At 44.9% G+C, this 20,609-nt stretch overlaps 1 protein-coding gene across 4 annotated transcripts in view; it reads right to left on the bottom strand.

Moving 5' to 3' along the window:
* The window catches only part of SV2B (synaptic vesicle glycoprotein 2B), a 105,137-nt gene that overhangs the window by 72,006 nt on the left and 12,522 nt on the right, over positions 1–20,609 (bottom strand). The window contains exon 2 of one of the 4 annotated variants that reach the window (XM_072148550.1): positions 6,485–6,742. The exons of 1 other annotated variant lie outside the window; for it this stretch is intronic. The gene's annotated coding sequence lies outside the window, so the exon portion shown is untranslated. The remainder of the gene's footprint in view (positions 1–6,484; positions 6,743–20,609) is intronic. 2 more of the 4 variants (XM_072148548.1, XM_072148552.1) reach the window with 2 other exon arrangements.

The following is a 20,609-nucleotide window of genomic DNA, read 5'->3' as shown; positions in this document are numbered from 1 at the left end:
CGAACTTTTCCTGATGCTCGAGTGCTCGTCTCGAATAACGAGCCCCATTGAAGTCGATGGGAGACTCGAGCATTTTTCAAAGGGACCATGGTTCGGGAATAAAATGTGTTATTTAATTGAAAAAGAATGTCTTCTGATAAGTTAGCAGATGTATACTAACATCTGCAATCTATTCTTCACTGTTCCGCGCGTATATTATCTCCCGACAAGTTAGCAGATGTGAAGAACAGTGAAGAATAGAATAAAAACAGTGAACACAGGATCATTTAAGTGAAAAACACAGTGAAGAATAGATTGCAGATGTTCGGCACATCTGCTTACTTGTCGGGAGATACGCTGTCCCGGGATCCGCTGCTCTTCTTCCACTGAAGTCTCCCAGATGTCTCCGTGCTGCTGCCCGATGTCTCCGTGCCGCTCCCCGATGTCTCCGTGCCCCGATGTCTCCGTGCCGCTCCCCGATGTCTCTGTGCCGCTCCGTGCCGCTGCCCGATGTCTCCGTGCCGCTGCCCGATGTCTCCGTGCCGCTCCCCGATGTCTCCGTGCCGCTCCCCGATGTCTCCGTGCCGCTCCCCGATGTCTCCGTGCCCCGATGTCTCCGTGCCGCTCCCCGATGTCTCCGTGCCCCAATGTCTCCGTGCCGCTCCCCGATGTCTCCGTGCCGCTCCCCGATGTCTCCGTGCCCCGATGTCTCTGTGCCGCTCCCCGATGTCTCCGTGCCGCTCCGTGCCGCTGCCCGATGTCTCCGTGCTGCCGCTGCCCCATGTCTCCGTGCTGCCGCTGCCCCATGTCTCCGTGTTGCTGCTGCCCCATGTCTCCGTGCTGCCGCTCCCCCAAGTCTCCGTGCTGCCGCTGCCCCATGTCTCCGTGCTGCTCCCCGGTGTCTCTGTGCTGCTCCCCGGTGTCTCCGTGCTGCTCCCCGTTGTCTCTGTCCTGCTCCCCGTGTTCTTTAATGTGTTCTTCACACATATATATTGTTCTTCACATACTATTTTGTTCCGCGCATATCTTCCGACAAGTAAGCAGATGTGCCGAACATCTGTAATCTATTCTTCACTGTGTTTTTCACTGTGTTTTTCACTTAAATGATCCTGTGTTCACTGTTTTTATTCTATTCTTCATTGTTCTTCACTGTGTTTTTTTAATTAAATGCTCGATCTCGAGCAGGGGAAATACTCGTCCGAGCAACGAGCCGTTTCGAGTACCTTAATACTCGAACGAGCATCAAGCTCGGACGAGTATACTCGCTCATCTCTAGTAATTACCAATATACATCTATTCATAGTTCTGCTCTGCAGATGGAGGGTCATGTGATCTCCATGAACAATTAGAGATCAGATTACAGTTTGAGATCACATGACCCTCCATCTGCGGCCATTTTACATATCAAGAAAGCAGAGCAGAACTATTACTAGATGTATATTGCTGAATTACCAAATATCCTGCCCCCCCCACACACACACACACTTACACACAAATTACAAACAACATGAGGTAAAGTTGCCAACTCCTTTAATTGAGGTCATGTGATCGCTAACTGTCATCTGATCTCTAATTGTTCAAGGAGATCACATGACCCTCCACCTGCGGACATTTTATGGTCAGGAATGTCTGGCTGATGGGGTAAAAGAGAGGAGGCTTCACTTCACATTTTCACTTCACTGCCCCCCACACTTACACACACATTATAAAAAAAACATGAGGTAAAGTGGCCAACCCCTTTAAGTGAATGGGAAATGATCGGTGCTGTTTCTGGAATTGCAATGATTTTCTAATCCTGGACAACCCCATGTTCTATTTTCCCTCATTCTACACAAAACTATATTATTACATTTTCTTTTAGTCAATGTAGAAAGTTCTACTGGTCTGTCATGTTCGTAAATTTCAACCCTTAATTGATGCATGCTCAGAATTTTTTAGGTTGTAAGTAAACAATGGAAGAATAGTGGAAATGCCTTGTAATTTCCTTCTGGAGGGTGTGAAGTCCTTGGTGGACCCCCATGGAGAATACAAAGTACTGCATATTACTAGACCGCTGTGAATGGTGTTTATACATGTGACTACTACAGAAAATCAGTAACAGTGATGAGTGGGCACCACTGAGGTCACCAATGCTCCCGATGATATTATATTATACTGTGGTCACATGATGTGTCAACATTGACTATGGCTGAATAGGGATTATTCTGTCATTTATTGTATACAACCCTTATCGGTGGCCATTAATCCATAGCATAGTACAGATTTTTGAAACTTACATTTTAGTTTACACCAAAATTTTGTTGCATTTTACTTTTTGCATTAAAGAGAACCCGTCATGCAAAATAACCCCCCTAAACTAAATATATTTTCATAAATTGCCATTAGAGAGCATTGCCTCTATGCCTTTATTGTCCCTCTACATGCCTGTAAACCTAAGCAATGAGGTCCTAAAGCTGTATGCAAATGACCTGTGAAATGTCCAATGAAGCATTAGCATATTCAAGCTGTCCACTCTATTCATGAGTGGGAGGCACAGCCACACCCCTAGTGCTTGACTGACAGCCTGTATAATGATGTGAGGCTGTATAATGATGTGCTTCCTGGTGCTGGTGGCCACGCCCCCTGCAGCCTGTGTGTGTGTATAGGAGAGATACAGCAGCTCCATGCAGCCATGTTACAGCAGAACATGTCAGATTCATGTGTAGCTGATGTCTGTGTCTCTCACCTGTATATTAGGAGGATGCAGCATGTCAGCAGATGCAGCACAGATACCAGCAATACTTTACTATACATTACACACAGACATGAGCAGGGGGAGGAGGGGTAACAGGGGTGACATCACTGCCTCTGACCATGTGACCAGCCTCATTTACATGATAAAAAATAGATGATTTTACAATGATTAATGTATGAAATAACTAGATAAAGGCTGAAATGGGATCCTTGTGAGCTGCTCCAACAGGTAGAGGTGACAGGACAAGTGACACAGACCTGATGACAGGTGTCCTTTAAGCTTTTTTCGAGAGATCAAGATGTCAATGATCAATGCTTAGGATAGGTAGTCATTTTCATATTTGTTCAAATCACTTGAAGGGGTTTTCCAATTGTACAGAAAACCTGATACAGTGAAGAATTGGGAGGAAATTAAATAAAAAGATATTTTAACCCCTCAGGAGGTCATCCCTGGCTCTTGTAGGAACCATGGGCTCCCCAGTGAGTCCACTCCCGACAGGCCCACTATGATGATGTCACATCTTTAGTCTGGGATAATCCCTCCTCTCAGAAGTCATATTTAAGGCAATAGGTTGGGACAGATATAACACTCACAATGGGGCACATTTACTAAGGTTTCAAATCACGTTTTTCCGTTGGGTTTTCCAAATTTTGCCGTTTTGCGACGAAATGCCCCAGGTTTTTGGCGCACGCAATCGGATTGTGTCGCATTGGCGCCGGCTTGCGTGCAACGAAAAACCGGGGGCGTGGCTGTCGGAAAACCCGACGGATTCGGAAAAATTTAGCTATTTAAGAAAAAAAAAGTGTCGCTTGACACGCACTTACATGCACCAGGATGGTGAACTCCGGAGGACCTCGGCGCGGTAGTGACACCTAGTGGATATCGGGCGCACGACCTTAGTGAATCCCGGCAAGCTCCGAATCCTCATCGGAGAACGCGCCGCTGGATCACGACAGGACCAGGTAAGTAAATGAGCCCCAATGATTATGACATCATGACAGACAGCAGGGCCCTAGGATACTTTCTCCTTATTTAAATACTGTACAGAAGTGTAAGTTGAAGATATAGGGACAGTGTACAAGGTAAACATTGAACTTGTAGCCCCTTTCAACGAACAGCAATATCAGACCCCTACCTTTTAAATAGATTCTGTTCCTCTGTTACTAAAAAGCAAATATTGTGGGAAATCAGATAAAGGTTGCTCAGTAATATCTAGGGCATGTTCACACCATGGGAATTTACAGCGCAAATCTGAGACTGATACTTTTGCCGTAGATTTCTACAGTCCTGTCCAATGACGCTAATCCATGTGTGGCCAGCTGACTTAGTCTCCACACAAAGTCAGTAGCAAGAAGTGACTTATCACGCCTTTTTTGTAACATGAATTTGAAACATTCAGAAGAAAAATGCAACCACCGCATATCAATCCTGTTAAAATCAATGGGACGCAAGTTGCGCGACTGCAGCAGAATATGAACCAAAATCAATTTCGCTATATGAAAGCCTCTAAGGTGGCCACAGCCCTAGTAAAGTGCAGATATTCTTTTCAATATTTTGTTGTACAACCAGGGCGCTGCATTGTCTGACCTCCAAAATTTATGGCATGATCTATGATGAGAATGTTATGAATCCCTATATAAACAGCAAACCAAAAGTAATAATAATAAATAAAATGTGATTGGACACTTATTGGGGATTATATACTAAGGGTCGCGGATCGCACTTTCGTCAGACTGTTCAGCTTTTTCGGGGAATGCACGGCTTGGACAGGTATTTAACAGGTGTCTGGACTGGGATTGTGTCGCAAGTGATTGGTTTTTGGTGCAGCGGTGCTGGCTTTCATGCAACACTAATTGGGGGTGTCATCGGGCGATCCGACTCATTCGGACTGAGCACGGAATTTTACTTTTAAAATGTGTCACAAGCCCAAGTACTTACATGCACCACTTAAAATAAGGTGAACTCTGTCAGACCTGAGCGGGGAAGCGACACATGCACGATATTGGGCGATCTTAGTGAATCGCAGCAGAGTGCATTATCGTCGGACCATGCACCTTTGGTGAACTCCGTTGGATGGGTAAGTAAATGTGCCCCACTATATTAATCTAAAAGTTGGATCAATTAGTGACACTGCTCACACATGTATTTAATAAGTGACTGTACCACTTTTGTGTTGCACGCAACCCTTTTGTGGGACAGCTGCAATAGGCATCATGCAACACCAATTAGGGGTGATCCGGTGCTCAGTCGGACCGTGCGCCTAATGCAAAGTACGACAGAATTGTCGTACGCTCTACGTTAAAGGGGCACCGAAATAAAGTGGTGCATTCTGTCGGGGCAGTGTAGAGCACGCCAGATTCATGAATAACATGCGTCAGAAATCCTGAATCTAGCGCCCTCTGCACACTACACGGGCAAACTGCACATAGTACAGACTGCACTGTTTTTAGTAAATGTGGGCCGATGTATAAATAGCAAGACTTAAACGTCACTGCCCCATTCAATTACAACGGGCACAAAGTATGCTGCTGCGTTACTCCATCTGATAATGATCAAGATGCTACTAAAAAGTAGAACACATTAGAAAAGAGACAAACAAAGGTTTTCCATAGGTCATCATTTTTACGTCACCGTGGTTCCCTTACCAAGCAAATATTTAAATGTAATATAATATAAGGCTATGTATCAGATCACATAGAGAGAAAATGGGTATAAACAGTATTAATAATGACATGATTACTCGCACAATCATACTGCTTCCTAAACACTGTACTATGAGCCATTAGTTCATTTATTTAACAAGATACAAAGATTTAATTCAAATCTGTTTCGAAGGGGGTTAAAGTTTGATCCACAAAGGGCAAAAAAAAGAAGTGATTCTCATCGGTCTAGTCAATAGCACAGCCAGACAGCATTTCAATATCAGATTATGAACAGGCAGAATCTCTGAGATAAGTGAATGCCAGGTAATATTAGTAAACCAAAGCTGCGGGAAGATACAATCTATAGGATATTGTGAGTCTTGGATATTCTAGTTGCTGGAACAGGAGAGGGGGGTCATTTCACAATGCAGGTGGACGAAATATAACTATAGGTTTAAAATAAAATCTATCTTCTCGTATAAACTGACTTATGTTTAATGTATACTAAATACATCCTTATACACATATATATCCATCCAGGAGACATCCATTTGAGACCCTTTCTTTTTATCCAGATCTAATTAATATAATTCATGAATATAATAATGTCAGTTCTATTTCAGAAGACCACCCCCACATATATTACAAACATAAAAAATGTTTTATATTTTATATTCTATTATGTTCTTTATTCTATTATGTTCTATATCCTGTACCAGTCAACACCAATGACCTTTAAAGTGAATGTACAATGTATCCTAGACACAGTTCAGCATCCCACACATTATAACAGAGAATTGATTTTAATATTTTATACCAGTGACCTAAAAATAAAACTACCAGATTTTGTATATATACACCTATCATAACAGATCGGGTTTTATATTAGCACTAACTTTATGTTATAGGTGATGATAAATAGGCAAGGCATGGTGGGTTCTCACAAGGTTAAAGTACAGTAATACATGAAACATTCTTCTCCGCATCATAAAACATTGCAGCTACTTATCCATCCTTCTACTATCAGAACAATGTATCATCTATAGAAGACTGACAAACAAATCACCAAACTACCTGGAACAGCAAAGGAGGATTATTCAGCCAGGCCAAGCCTATTTAGAAAAATTACCTGAATGAATAGAGAAATATGATAGAGAGAGGGTGTGATTCCTACCGGATCTAAGGAATAATGAATTCCACAATTCAGGAAAATCCACCTTTTTCTTGTAGAGGTAGCATTGAGAGAGGTCCTTCAGAGGCTGCTGTGCCCCGGGCGAATCTCACACATAAGATTAAGTGTACAGCTCTTGAGAAGCAAGCCGATCATCCCAGTGTAATAGCATATCCAAGCATCACCGGGATACGAGCAATGGAAGAGTCCATCAGCCTGGATAGCACACACACACATAAAACAAGCAGTGAGGCTCAGGGGAGGCAGGGACTGGAGCAGCAGATGGAGGGAGGGGGAGGAGGATTGCTAACATGACAGATGTGATGACTTTTAAGTTAAAGAGAGAACTGATAATGTACAGTACACTAGGCAGGACACGGTCATGCGAGTTACGGGGAAAATTAACAATCCCTGTTAAAGATTGTGTATACTAAATTGACTTTATTGTATGTATTGATAGTCTGGCAGTCATATAGGTAATAGACATTTAGAATCACATGATAGATAAAGGCTTAATGATAATTAAGTAGTGCAATGAAATCAATATACAGCGATGTCGTCCAGGAATGAAGAATACATTTTCTGGTTATTAACTGTAATAAAAAACCACCATAGACATAATGGGGCTTATCTACTAAAGGTCCGTGGCCGAACTTTAGTCAGATTTTCCGACAATTTCGGGGGTTGCACGGCTGTGACAGGTATTTAGTAGGAGATTGTGTCGCACGTGATCGAATTTTGGAGCAGCTGCATCGGATGATCCGACTGATTCGGACTGAACGTGGGATTAAACAGTCAAATTCAAATGCCATACACCACGGAGAAGAAGGTGAACTTCGGCGGACCTAAGCGGGGAAGCGACATATGCACGATATCGGGTGCATTCTCGTCAAACAATGTACTTTTGGTAAACTCCTCAGAAGGGTAAGTAAATGTGCCCCAATTATATGGTGGTCTGCCGAAACTGTTTTCTAGCTATTGCCTTTGAGAATAAACTGACGTAGAAACACTCCCATATGAGATGGGGCCATGCTGTTGGGCCAATGGGGTACTGTTACCAATTTAATAAGGGAGGAAATTTATTGTACACCACCGTTTGGTGAAAGCCCTGGGTGCTGCCAAACACATGCAGAGACTCCAGCACCTTGGTGCACTGAAGTTCCCTTCAACACCCTGCCAAGCGTTGAATTGTGCTAACAGTCGCTGGCTATAGCAAGTGCACATCCGTGGGACAGGAACACTCAGTGCTGCCCCACTCCGTCACCGGCCGCGCCCCTTTTACACCCCTTCATGCTCAATTGCCATGGAGGTGGTGTAAAGTTAAAAAATAATAGGGTCCTGGCATTATTTAAGTCCTTATAAATGATCCCATGGGATCTAAGAGTCTTGGGCTTTGAAGTGGTCTCCCATCTCAGTTAGACACAGGTGTAACTGAAAAACAGTCTAATTTTACTCAGAAAACATGATAAGCCTTGTTCCCATGACAGCATAAACTTTGAAAACCCAATTGTCACTGGGACAAAAAAAATTGTCTGGAGCTACAATTGTAAAATATAGTTCTGGCTTACATACAAACTCAACTTACCACCAGAAATAAGCTGCTCATTACATCCAGGGCATGGGGGAAGCACTGAGGCTGAAGGTGCCCGAGCACCTCTCAGCTTCCACAGACTTTAATATATTCACCCCCCTACCCCGCTGCAAGCCTCCTCCTGCTGCTGTTGGCCACGGAACTAGGAGAGAGCACATGCCCCACTCTCTTCATTCCCCGGCTCTGACATCACGGCCGGATGCTAGTTCCCCGTCGGGCAGTAGGAAGAGGCTTACAGCGGGGGCGTGCATTAATGAAAGTCAGTGGAAGCCAAGAGGCACTCAGGCGTTGTCAGCCTGCGCACCTCCGCCACTTTTACAAACTTATTTATTCGGGAATAAAGAAGCCGAAATACATGTAAAGCACGCTCCCCCATCCCTTAGATGTAATGAGCAGCCAATTTAGGACACTCTACCACCAGTAATCTGGTGGTAGATGTCTAGAGATGAGCGAGCACTAAAATGCTCGGGTACTCGTTATTCGAGACAAACTTTTCCCGATGCTCGAGTGCTCGTCTCGAATAACGAGCCCCATTGAAGTCAATGGGAGACTCGAGCATTTTTCAAGGGTACCAAGGCTCTGCACAGGGAACCTTGGCCAAACACCTGGGAACCTCAGAAAAGGATGGAAACACCACGGAAATGGACAGAAAACAGCAGGGGCAGCATGCATGGATGCCTCTGAGGCTGCTTAATCGCACCATTATGCCAAAATTATGGGCAGCAGCATGGCCATGACAGAGTGACCGAATGAGGCTAGATAGCATCTAAAACATGCAATAATTGACCCTGACACTATAGGGGATGGCATGCAGAGGCAGCGGCAGCAGTGGCAGGCTAGACAGTGTCATGGCGACATACCCTAAATGGACTCAGGCTTCACCAAAGGAGGTGAGCAAGAAGCGCTGAAATGATTTCCTATGTGAACAAAAGGTTGACGGTATATTTAGTCGATAACACAGCATGGTGGCGACATAGTGACCAAGTTCCATAACGTATCTGGTGAAACACCCGAAAAATGAGCCTGACACAGCTCTTTTGATAAGGGGATGACATGTGGAGGCAGCCATGGAGACGACTTCCATGATTAAGAGCGACAGTATGGAGCATTCATATTGCGCTGCTATGATTGCAACTTCAGGTCTCCAGCATGACGGCGACAGATGGGCCGAGTTCCACTATGTATCTGGTGAAACACCTGAAAATTCTGCCTGACACAGCTCGTTTGATAAGGGGATGATGTGCTGCATATCCTCTCGTGCTCCAGCGTTTGGGGTATAGAGAGTTGAAAGTTGCACATAGAGACATTGGTGTACGCTGTGGAGGATCATGGAGGCAAAATGGACAGAAAACAGCAGGGGCAGTTTGCATGGATGCCTCTGAGGCTGCCTAATCTTGGGATGGAGCTGGCGGTCCGCTGCCAGGCGAGCTTTCGCTTGTCGAAGCCCCTGTCTCTCGGCTCTTCCCCACCCAAAATGGGCCTGGGGCCAGAAGCGTTTACTTTGAAAAAATTATAATTTTCAAAGCAGGCCGGGTCGTTTGAATATTTCACCTAGAAATAATGGAATAGCATAGTGGTTCTATTTTTAATTGTTTTTTCGGAAATGGTTCCATGATTAAGAGCGACGGTATGGGGCATCCATATTGCGCTGCTATGATTGCAACTTCAGGTCTCCAGCATGGCGGCGACAGATGGGCCGAGTTCCACTATGTATCTGGTGAAACACCTGAAAATTCTGCCTCACACAGCTCGTTTGATAAGGGGACGATGTATGGAGGCAGTGAAGTAGTAGTAGATTAAAGGTGCTGCAGTTAAAACTATGTTAGTTGGATCTTGGGATGGAGCTGGCGCTCTGCAGCCAGACGAGCTTTCGCCTATCCAAGCCCCTGTCTCTCGGCTACTTCCCAAACAGCACTTCTAAGAACATTTTGTATAAGATCAAGTGTAGTAATGTTCTTATAAGTTTGGGTTATGGCGGGTGAGGGGAATGTAAACAGATGCGCAAGAAGCGCTGAAATAATATTGGTAAATGATAAAAGTTTGCCAGTATATTTTGTGGATTACACAGCAGGGTGGCGACAAAGTTAACAAGTTTGATGTGGAAGCCATGAAAACAACCCAAAATTCTGCCTGACACAGCTCGTTTGATAAGGGGACCATGTATGGAGGCAGTGAACTAGTAGTAGATTAAAGGTGCTGCAGTTAAAACTATGTTAGTTGGATCTTGGGATGGAGCTGGCGCTCCGCTGCCAGGCGAGCTTTCGCCAATCCAAGCCCCTGTCTCTCGGCTACGCCCCAAACAGCACTTCTAAGAACCTTTTGTATAAGATCAAGTGTAGTAGTGTTCTTATAAGTTTGGGTTATGGCGGGTGAAGGGAATGTAAACAGATGCGCAAGAAGCGCTGAAATAATATCGGTAAAAGTTTGCCAGTATATTTTGTGGATTACACAGTAGGGTGGCGACAAAGTTAACAAGTCTGATGTGGAAGCCATGATAACAACCCAAAATTCTGCCTGACACAGCTCGTTTGATAAGGGGACCATGTATGGAGGCAGCTATATGGACAACTTTTGGAGGCAGCTATGGCGATGACGTGTGGAGGTAGTAATTGAGACAACGTGTGGAGGCAGCTAAAAAGACGACGTGTGGAGGTTGCTATGGAGACAATTTAATTTGGATAGTGCCCTGTATGTGGCAGTCCAAAAAAGTTTTCAAACCAGAGGAGCAGGTAGGTGGTCCACCAGAAAAATTAAATAGATTGAGAGCCTGTATGTGGCAGTCCAAAAAAGTTTTCAAACCAGAGGAGCAGGTTGGTGGTCCTCCAGAAAAATTAAATAAATTGAGTGCCTGTATGTGGCAGTCCAAAAAAATGTTTAAAACAGAGGACCGGGTAGGTGGCCCTCCAGAAAAATTAAATACATAGAGTACTATAGCTAGAGCTAGTTGGCCCTGGCATAAAATAGCCAGTTTCCTCTGCTTTAGTGTACAAAGAGGAGGAGAAGGAGGACAATGAGGAGGAGGAGTGCATATATTATTCAGGTTGAGCTTCTTTCACCTGGTGGAGTATGAAAATCCTGAGAAATCCAGCCTTTATTCATCTTGATAAGCGTCAGCCTGTCAGCGCTGTCAGCGCTGTCAGTTGACAAGCTTGTAGGCTTATCGGTGATGATGCCACCAGCTGCACTGAAAACCCGCTCGGACAACACGCTAGCGGCAGGGCAGGCAAGAACCTCCAAGGCGTACAGCGCCAGTTCGTGCCACATGTCCAGCTTTGAAACCCAGTAGTTGTAGGGAGCTGTGTGATCATTTAGGACGATGGTATGGTCAGCTACGTACTCCCTCACCATCTTTCTGTAAAGATCAGCCCTACTCTGCCGAGACTGGGGACAGGTGACAGTGTCTTGCTGGGGTGACATAAAACTGGCAAAGGCCTTGTAAAGCGTATCCCTGCCAGTGCTGGACAAGCTGCCTGCTCGCCTACTCTCCCTCGCTACTTGTCCCGCACAAGTACGCCCTCTGCCGCTAGCGCTGTCAGAAGGGAAATACTGTTTCAGCTTGTGCACCAGGGCCTGCTGGTATTCATGCATTCTCACACTGCTTTCCTCTCCAGGGATGAGAGTGGAAAGATTTTGCTTCTACCGTGGGTCCAGGAGAGTGAATACCCAGTAATTGGTGCTGGAATAAATTCTTTGAACGCGAGGGTCACGGGATAGGCAGCGTAGCATGAAATCTGCCATATGCGCCAGAGTCCCAACGCGCAAGAATTCACTCCCCTCACTGGCCTGACTGTCCATTTCCTCCTCCTCCAACTCCTCTTCTTCTGCCCATACACGCTGAACAGTGAAGGACTGAACAATGGTCCCCTCTTCTGTCTCGCCAACATTCTCCTCCTCTTCCTCCTCATCCTCCTCCACCTCCTCCGATATGCGCTGAGAAATAGACCTGAGGGTGCTTTGGCTATCAACAAGGAAATCTTCTTCCCCCGTCTCTTGTGACGAGCGCAAAGCTTCCGACTTCATGCTGACCAGAGAGTCTTTCAACAGGCCAAGAAGCGGGATGGTGAGGCTGAAGATGGTGGCATCGCCACTGACCATCTGTGTTGACTCCTCAAGTTACTCAGCACCTGACAGATATCAGACATCCACGTCCACTCCTCATTGAAGACTTGAGGAAGCTGACTGACCTGACTACCAGTTCTGGTGGAAGTTGACATCTGGCAGTCTACAATCGCTCTGCGCTGCTGGTAAACTCTGGATAACATGGTTAATGTTGAATTCCACCTCGTGGGTACGTCGCACAACAGTCGGTGAGCGGGCAGTTGGAGGCGGCGCTGCGCTGCCCTGAGAGTGGCAGCATCTGTGCTGGACTTCCTAAATTGCGCACAGATGCGGTGCACCTTCGTGAACAAATCAGACAGATTGGGGTATGTCTTGAGGAAACGCTAAACTATGAGATTTAACACATGGGCCAGGCATGGCACATGTGTCAGTCTGCCAAGTTGCAGAGCCGCCACCAGGTTACGGCCGTTGTCACACACAACCATGCCTGGCTTCAGGTTCAGCGGTGCCAGCCACAGATCAGTCTGCGCCGTGATGCCCTGTAATAGCTCTTGGGCGGTGTGCCTTTTATCGCCTAGGCTCAGCAGTTTGAGCAACGCCTGCTGTCGCTAAGCGATGGCACTGCTTCTGTGCCTAGAGCTACCGACTGATGGCCCCATGCCCACGGATGGTAATTCGGAGGAGGAGGTGGAGGATGGGTGGGAGGAGGAGGAGGCATAGTAGGCCTTTGAGACCTGGACCGAGGTAGGCCCCGCAATCCTCGGCGTCGGCAGTATATGACGAGCCCCAGGGTCAGACTCGGTCCCAGCCTCCACCAAGTTAACCCAATGTGCCGTCAGCGAGATATAGTGGCCCTGCCAGGCAGCACTCGTCCACGTGTCCGTGGTCAGGTGGACCTTGTCAGAAACGGCGTTGTTCAGGGCACGGATGATGTTGTCTGAGACGGCACATTGGGAAAAGTAGTGGCGGCTGGGGACCGAATACCAAGGGGCGGCCGCCGCCATGAGGTTTCGAAAGGCCTCGGTCTCTACCAGCCTATAGGGCAGCATCTCCAGGCTAAGCAGTTTGGAGATGTGGATGTTGAGGGCTTGGGCGTGTGGGTGGGTTGCACTATACTTCCTTTTGCGCTCCAGCGTCTGGGGTATGGAGAGCTGAACGCTGGTGGATGCTGTGGAGGATCGTGGAGGCGAAGATAGGGTTTTCGCACGGGAGGTGTTTGGGCCGGGGTCCTGGGCAGGGGGCTGACTAGCAGATGACACAGGGGAAGGAGCAGTGGTGCGCCCGGCCAGAGGTGAACGGGCTTGGTGCCATTGAGTGGGGTGTTTAGCATTCATATGCCTGCGCATACTGGTGGTAGTTAAGCTAGTAGTGGTGGAACCCCTGCTGATCCTGGTTTGGCACAGGTTGCACACCACAGTCCGTCGGTCATCCGGTGTTTCTTTAAAGAACCTCCAGACTTCTGAAAATCTAGCCCTCGCCACGGGAGCTTGACTACGTGAAACATTTGGCGCTGATGCACCAACTCTGCGGCCCTGCCTCTCCGTCTGGCCCCACCACTGCCTCTTCCAACCTGTTCTGGTATAGGACTCGCCTCCGTCTCAGAAGCACTGTGTTCACCCGGCCTATCAACCCAGATTGGGTCTGTCACCTCATCATACTCCGATCCCTCTGTCTGCTCCCCCCTCGGACTTCCTGCCCTGACAACAACTTCACAACTGTCTGACAACCGTTTCTCCTCATCGTCCGACACCTCTTTACACACTTCTTTCACTACGTCAATAATGTCATCATCACCCACAGACTGCGACCGGTAGAAAACCTGGGCATCGGAAAATAGCTCAGCAGCAACCGGACAAGTGGTTTGTGACTGTGGGAAGGGTCCAAAAAACAGTTCCTCAGAGTATGTCGGTGACATGGGTGGACTGCGTGGAAGACTGACTGGTGGACAAATGGCTAGAAGCATTGTCCGCAATCCACGACATCACCTCTTCGCACTGTTCTGGCCTCAACAGTGCTCTACCACGAGTCCCACTAACTTGAGACATGATGAACCTAGGGAGTGTAGCTCTGTGGCGTTCCCCTGCTCCCTCATCAGCAGGTGGTATCTCACCCCGCCCAGGACCACGGCCTCTGACCCCTGCAGTAGTTGGACGCCCACGTCCACGCCCTCGTCCTCTACCCCTAGCCCTCGGGTTAAACATTTTCAAAATTAAATTGTAAACTTAAATTTTTATTTTTTTTTAAACAAAACGATGCTATCCTATTGCTATGGCTAGTTTCTAACCTACACTGACAGCACACAACTGGATTTTGTGCTGTGCCTGAAGACTTTGAGTTATAAAAAGAAATAAACGTAAAAAAAAATAAATCAGCAGACTGTGCCTAATTCAAATCAAACCCCTAATAAATTGTCCCACTTCGGTGTTTGAGGTGGATATGTGTGTCACTAAGAGATAAACACAACGGTCGCAAGTCTCCCAGCAAATTCCTCACAATATGGTATTAGCTGCACTACTAGTGGCAGCAAGCCCAGCCACAAGCACACCAAAAAATAGTAAAATATAACGCTATTGTAGGCCTAAATAAGCCGTTGGGGTTCTCCTATGGCTATTTTCTAGCCTACACTGAAAGCACACTGCTTTGCCAGATTACTTTGAGTTATAAAAAGAAATAACCGTAAAAAAAAAATAAATCAGCAGACTGTGCCTAATTCAAATCAAACCCCTAATAAATTGTCCCACTTCGGTGTTTAAGGTGGATATGTGTGTCCCTAAGAGCTAAACATAATGGTCGCAAGTCTCCCAGCAAATTCCTCACAATATGGTACTAGCTGCACTACTAGTGGCAGCAAGCCCAGCCACAAGCAAACCAAAAAAAAGTAAAATATAACGTTATTGTAGCCCTAAGAAGGGCTGTTGGGTTCTTGTAGAATCACTTCTGCCTAACACTATTCTAATAGAACAGCCTAACGCTTTCCCTGACCAGCAGCAGCTCTCTCCCTAGCGGCATCCAGACAGAGAATGATGCGAGCAGCGCAGGCAGGGGCTAGTCTATTCCAGGGTCACCTGATCAGGCCAGCCAACCACTGCCAAAAATCACAACGGCGGGAGATGCCATTTTCTCGAGCTGGCGAAATACTCGTCAGAGCAACGAGCAGTTTCGAGTACGCTAATGCTCGAACGAGCATCAAGCTCGGACGCGTATGTTCGCTCATCTCTATAGATGTCCTTTAAGACAGAATAGGAAGAGCCAACAATCTATAATGCTGCTTTCAGAAAAACAACAATAACTAGTGACATTTGGCCAACATTGGCAACACTGGCATTTGCATCACAGTAATGGCATTTGCTCTTGAAAACCACCCCAATGCAGGTCAGTCATAACAGTGTCCGGTAATGCTTGTCTCGTCCCCTCTGCTTGGGAGCAATGGACTGGCAGTAACTTCTCTGTACTTAACTTGCTCTTTTCTTCACTCTCTAAAGTTCTCAGTCAACGTCTGAGACACAGTCCTTGGCCTCACAGTCTCTGGCATATGCCACTATTCTTCTTGAAACTTAATCTTTCTAAGACTGAACTTCTTGTCTTTCCACCATCTACTAACCGACCCAACCATGATTTCTCCATCTTGGTCTGTGGGATAACTATAGCACCGAGGCAGCAGGCCCGCTTTCTAGGGGCTGTGCTGGACTCTGACCTCTCCTTTTCACCATATATTCAATCTCTTGCTGGATCTTGCCGTATGCATCTCAGAAACATCTCCAGAATCCGCCCATTTCTGACAATTGAAACTTCTAAAATGCTAATTGTTGCGATTATTTACTCTGGACTAGACTACTATAACTCCCTACTAATCGGTCTTCTACTCACTAAACTCTCTCCTCTACAGTCTATTCTTAATGCAGCAGCCAGGCTGGTCTTTCAGACCAACCACTACACGGATGCCTCCAGTTTGTGCCAATCATTGCACTGGCTGCCTGTCTCTTTCCGTATTCACTTTAAAATAATAACCCTCATCCACAAATCTCTGCATAATGCTGCACATCCCTAACTCTCTTCTCTCATCTCAGTCTCTCGCACTTCTTATGCTCTTCGATCTGACAGTAATTTAGATTAATCTTTACCTTAATTTGAACCTCTCATGCATGTCTTCTCTCATGTTGCACCAATTCTCTGGAATGCCCTTCCTGGACCCTCAGACCCTAATACCCACCCTCCAAAGCTTCAAACATACTCTTAAAGACCATCTCTTTAGGCAGGCTTATCATACTCGCTAACTGCATGAAATGTCAACTTTCCCCTTACTAATCCATCCTATGTCCTATCTTCTGTCTGTTATCCGGCAAACACCAGATATATACAAATTTCCAGGCTTCTCTGCAGTCACATTCACATTTGACCTTAAATAAGATGGCGGCTGATGGCTGGTTCAAGCAGCATAATTTTTATTTTTTAAATTATTTATTATTATTAAATTATTTTTTGATTGTTCCCTTATAAAAATTGACTGGACCATTATACAACCTCTTTTACCTCTTGTGTCACCCCCTCATCCTCATAGACTGTAAGCTCTTGTGTCACCCCCTCATCCTCATAGACTGTAAGCTCTTGTGTCACCCCCTCATCCTCATAGACTGTAAGCTCTTGTGTTTCCCCCTCATCCTCATAGACTGTAAGCTCTTGTGTCACCCCCTCATCCTCATAGACTGTAAGCTCTTGTGTCAGCCCCTCATCCTCATAGACTGTAAGCTCTTGTGTCACCCCCTCATCCTCATAGACTGTAAGCTCTTGTGTCACCCCCTCATCCTCATAGACTGTAAGCTCTTGTGTTTCCCCCTCATCCTCATAGACTGTAAGCTCTTGTGTCACCCCCTCATCCTCATAGACTGTAAGCTCTTGTGTCACCCCCTTATCCTCATAGACTGTAAGCTCTTGTGTCACCCCCTCATCCTCATAGACTGTAAGCTCTTGTGAGCAGGGCCCTCACTCCTATTGTTTTATATGAATGTTTGTATTATTATAATAATATATTACTTTGTATGTGTCCCCTATGATTTATAAAGCGCCACAGAATTTGATGACGCCATATATAAATAAAGATTATTACTATTATTATTATTATTAACACTCATTAGGAGCTGCACAATTGCCCTTCAGTGGTTGACTATAACAGTAAGATTACATAATAACACTTCCTATCTATTGTACCATAAACCTCTATAAGGGGGTTCTCCCGATTTTAGGAGATATCACAGGCTATATTACTCCCTTATTATGGCACCTCTGTATTACACTCATGGTATACAAAACATAGAACAAAAATAAATCCTTGTGCATGAGGACTTATCTTTCCGACACCATAATGCACAAGGTCAACTCTCAAATTAAGCAATAAATAAAATAATTTTATCCATCTATTAACCCTTTCATCCTGCCAACATAAAGTAAAATCTCTTCAAAAGACCTCATGAATTTGGCAGATTTTCACATCCACGATACAGTATATAATGAAACCTAGTAACATTCTTGATAATATCATCCTTGACCTATTTTCAGGTTAGTTTCTCAAAGATAGTTTACTGCATATAAATCACTGCCACCAATTGCAGTACCATTACCCAAAACAGGCTGTCATTGATCACAGCGTAATGGGTGCGGTGTCACTGTGACAAATTAAAGCAATAAATTACATGTAAATGTTATAGGAACCTGCAAGGATTATTAGGCAAAAATAACGAAAGATGGGATTTGCTTCTTCCTTATAACTCCCTTATAAAAGCTGAGGTTGGCTCACTGATACTTGTAACTATACATTATATACTAAAGTAATCCTACTGTTAGTTTATATTGATGTACAGATGTGGCAAAGCTTAACTCGACATTAATGCATTACTTACTATGTTGCAGTAATATTTAGGAGCCCAGATATGACATAAAGCAATAGGCAGTACAATAACTAATAAACAACAAGCTAGAAATAAAAGACAAACTGCTTAGCATTGACCATGGGGAATCGTGGAAACAGTAGTATTATCTAAAGTTATTGTTATATCTGGCAGGGGAATGAGCCGTGTATAGAAATAGAAGGTTACAATTTATGTTCTAACTCAGATTAAAGCAGCAAGACAGAAATAAGACTAAGAGATCTGAAGGGAGAATCGTTTTGAAGATGAGCATAACAATGTTACTGTAAATCCAAGAAACACTATGAGAAAACCATAGGAAAAACTGGTAAGAATCGGAGAACGTGTGACCCTTGTATATAATAGCCACAGTGTAAGATATGTATATGGTTACATTGGGGGTATGTCGGGATAATGATGAGGCAAATAGTGTAAATGGGATCAATGAGGCAATGGGTGGACAGTCAATAAGGAAGTGTTGTATAATTAAAGCATGAATGCATATGTAGTCGGTGTGATCAATCATGGAGCTGCCTGCTGAATGCTCTGTGCTTTTTCCATTTCACTTTAACAAGACTGAAAAAATTGTTGTTTTTTTACGCAAGATTGAACATTATAAAGTCATAAATGTAAAAAGACTAATAAAAATGTGCACATTGTTATGCCTAGTGCAGGGACTGAAGGATAGACAACCAACTCAATGGGGGACACTTAGTAGGGCGTAAACGCCAGTTTTCTGGTGTACAGGCCCTGAAATAATTATTATCATTTCACCTACACACTAAGTGGGCGCTCACTATAACCTGCGAATGTCCAAGCTTGAATGGTTGCTGGTGATTAATGGATTGTGATTGTGCCAGAAAATGGCATAGAAGTGCGGATAAATCTCCCCCTATGTTAATACAGTTCGTGGGAATCATCAAAAGTGAAGAAGTTTTTTATGGTTACAGATGGTTCAGTATTAGAGCCAGGGGCAATCACAGGGAATGAGTGACAATGAAGCCGTGACAATTATGAAACATTATATATTACATCGTGTACAGCAAACATTATCAACATGTCTCTCAGGATTCACTGGGCTCTTCTAGAAACTGAATCACCCTTGAAAAATAATATCACAACTGACAGATGCTTCCTCCTGACATGCAGCAATTTCAGGCATATATTCCATTATCTGATCACTTACACTTACTGTCTAAATGGATTTTCTCATACCCAGTGGTCATTTTACAGTGTCTGGAAGCAGTTCATCCACAAATGTGCCCATTACCTGCAGAGATTTGCTTACAGGAGAGGAGAGCTTACATGAACTTGGGGATACTTCCGGGCAGAACAGTTTTTCTTAACAATTTTGGAAAACAATGTGGCACATTTACTAAGGGTCCGTCAGACGCATTTCTGTAAAATTTTTTTGTTTTGCGCTGAATTGCCATGGGTTTATGGCACACGCGATCGGATTGTGGTGCATCGGCGCCGGCCTTCATGCGGCGCAAATCGGGGGGGTGGCCATCAGACAACGAATTTAAAAATCAAATTGTGTCACAAGATCAGCACTCACATGCACCGGGAAGAAGAAGGTGAACTCTGGTGGACCTCAGCGGGGAAGCGACACATGCAGGAAATAGGATGCACAATCTTAGTAAATTGCTCCGAATCCTCGTCGGACATTCCGGATCGGCGGCGCCAATGGGACAGGTAAGTAAATGTGCCCCAATGACTAAAAAAAGGTAGCAAGAAGAAGCAAGGACTTGACAAAGAAGTGAAAAGGTTTTCTAATGTACAGTAAGTCTCATGAAATTGGTGGGCAATCATTTCAACAGAAACCGCTGTGGGAAGCGAGGTGTGGAAACCTTGGAAGTTCCATTAGAATGCTGAAGATCCAGCCAGGAAGGAAGGAAGGTGCTGGATTATAAGGGGTGAGCCGGATCAGCCAGCGCCAATCAGGAGGACGCTGGCCCTTTAAATCTTGAGAAGTCTACACGCCTACACCCGGAGCACAGCCAAGAGCCAGGAGAGGTAAGTGCGGGCAGGGGGGCGGGGATAGGCATGCAGCGGAGCACGTGTGTACCCGTGATCCACAACATGGATTGCGGGACCACCCGTGGCAGATCTATGCTTTGCTGTTTTTTTGCCTTGTCATTGATTTAATGGAATTTGAGCACCGATTTCTTCTTTGTAAGATATATTAAAAGATTTCACTTGTACTAAAGTTAGTGATTTTATTTCTAATAGCTAACATTACACAAGTCAGAGATATAGCAATTGCCTACATTGCAAGTTTGCAACAAGATAGTCAAGTGCCCTAAGTATTAAGATGTTATCTAGATATGAACTACTGATGGTCATAAAGCCATCCGACCTCACAGCAGAAGTTATTTATTTAGTGGTATTAGAAAAGGTCATTACAGTTTCTTATATTTATGGAAAGTAAATCTCTCTTTGCTCTATTTTTTCCTGCCATCAAAGCAGTAAAAAAGGCATAAAATGCTATTGACACCATTGAAGGGTGAATGAAGAAGCATTACAGAGTATA

This window comes from Engystomops pustulosus, chromosome 4, assembly GCF_040894005.1.
Source record: "Engystomops pustulosus chromosome 4, aEngPut4.maternal, whole genome shotgun sequence".
In the NCBI taxonomy this organism is placed as follows: domain Eukaryota; kingdom Metazoa; phylum Chordata; class Amphibia; order Anura; family Leptodactylidae; genus Engystomops; species Engystomops pustulosus.
This window is presented reverse-complemented; position numbering and strand designations above follow the sequence as displayed.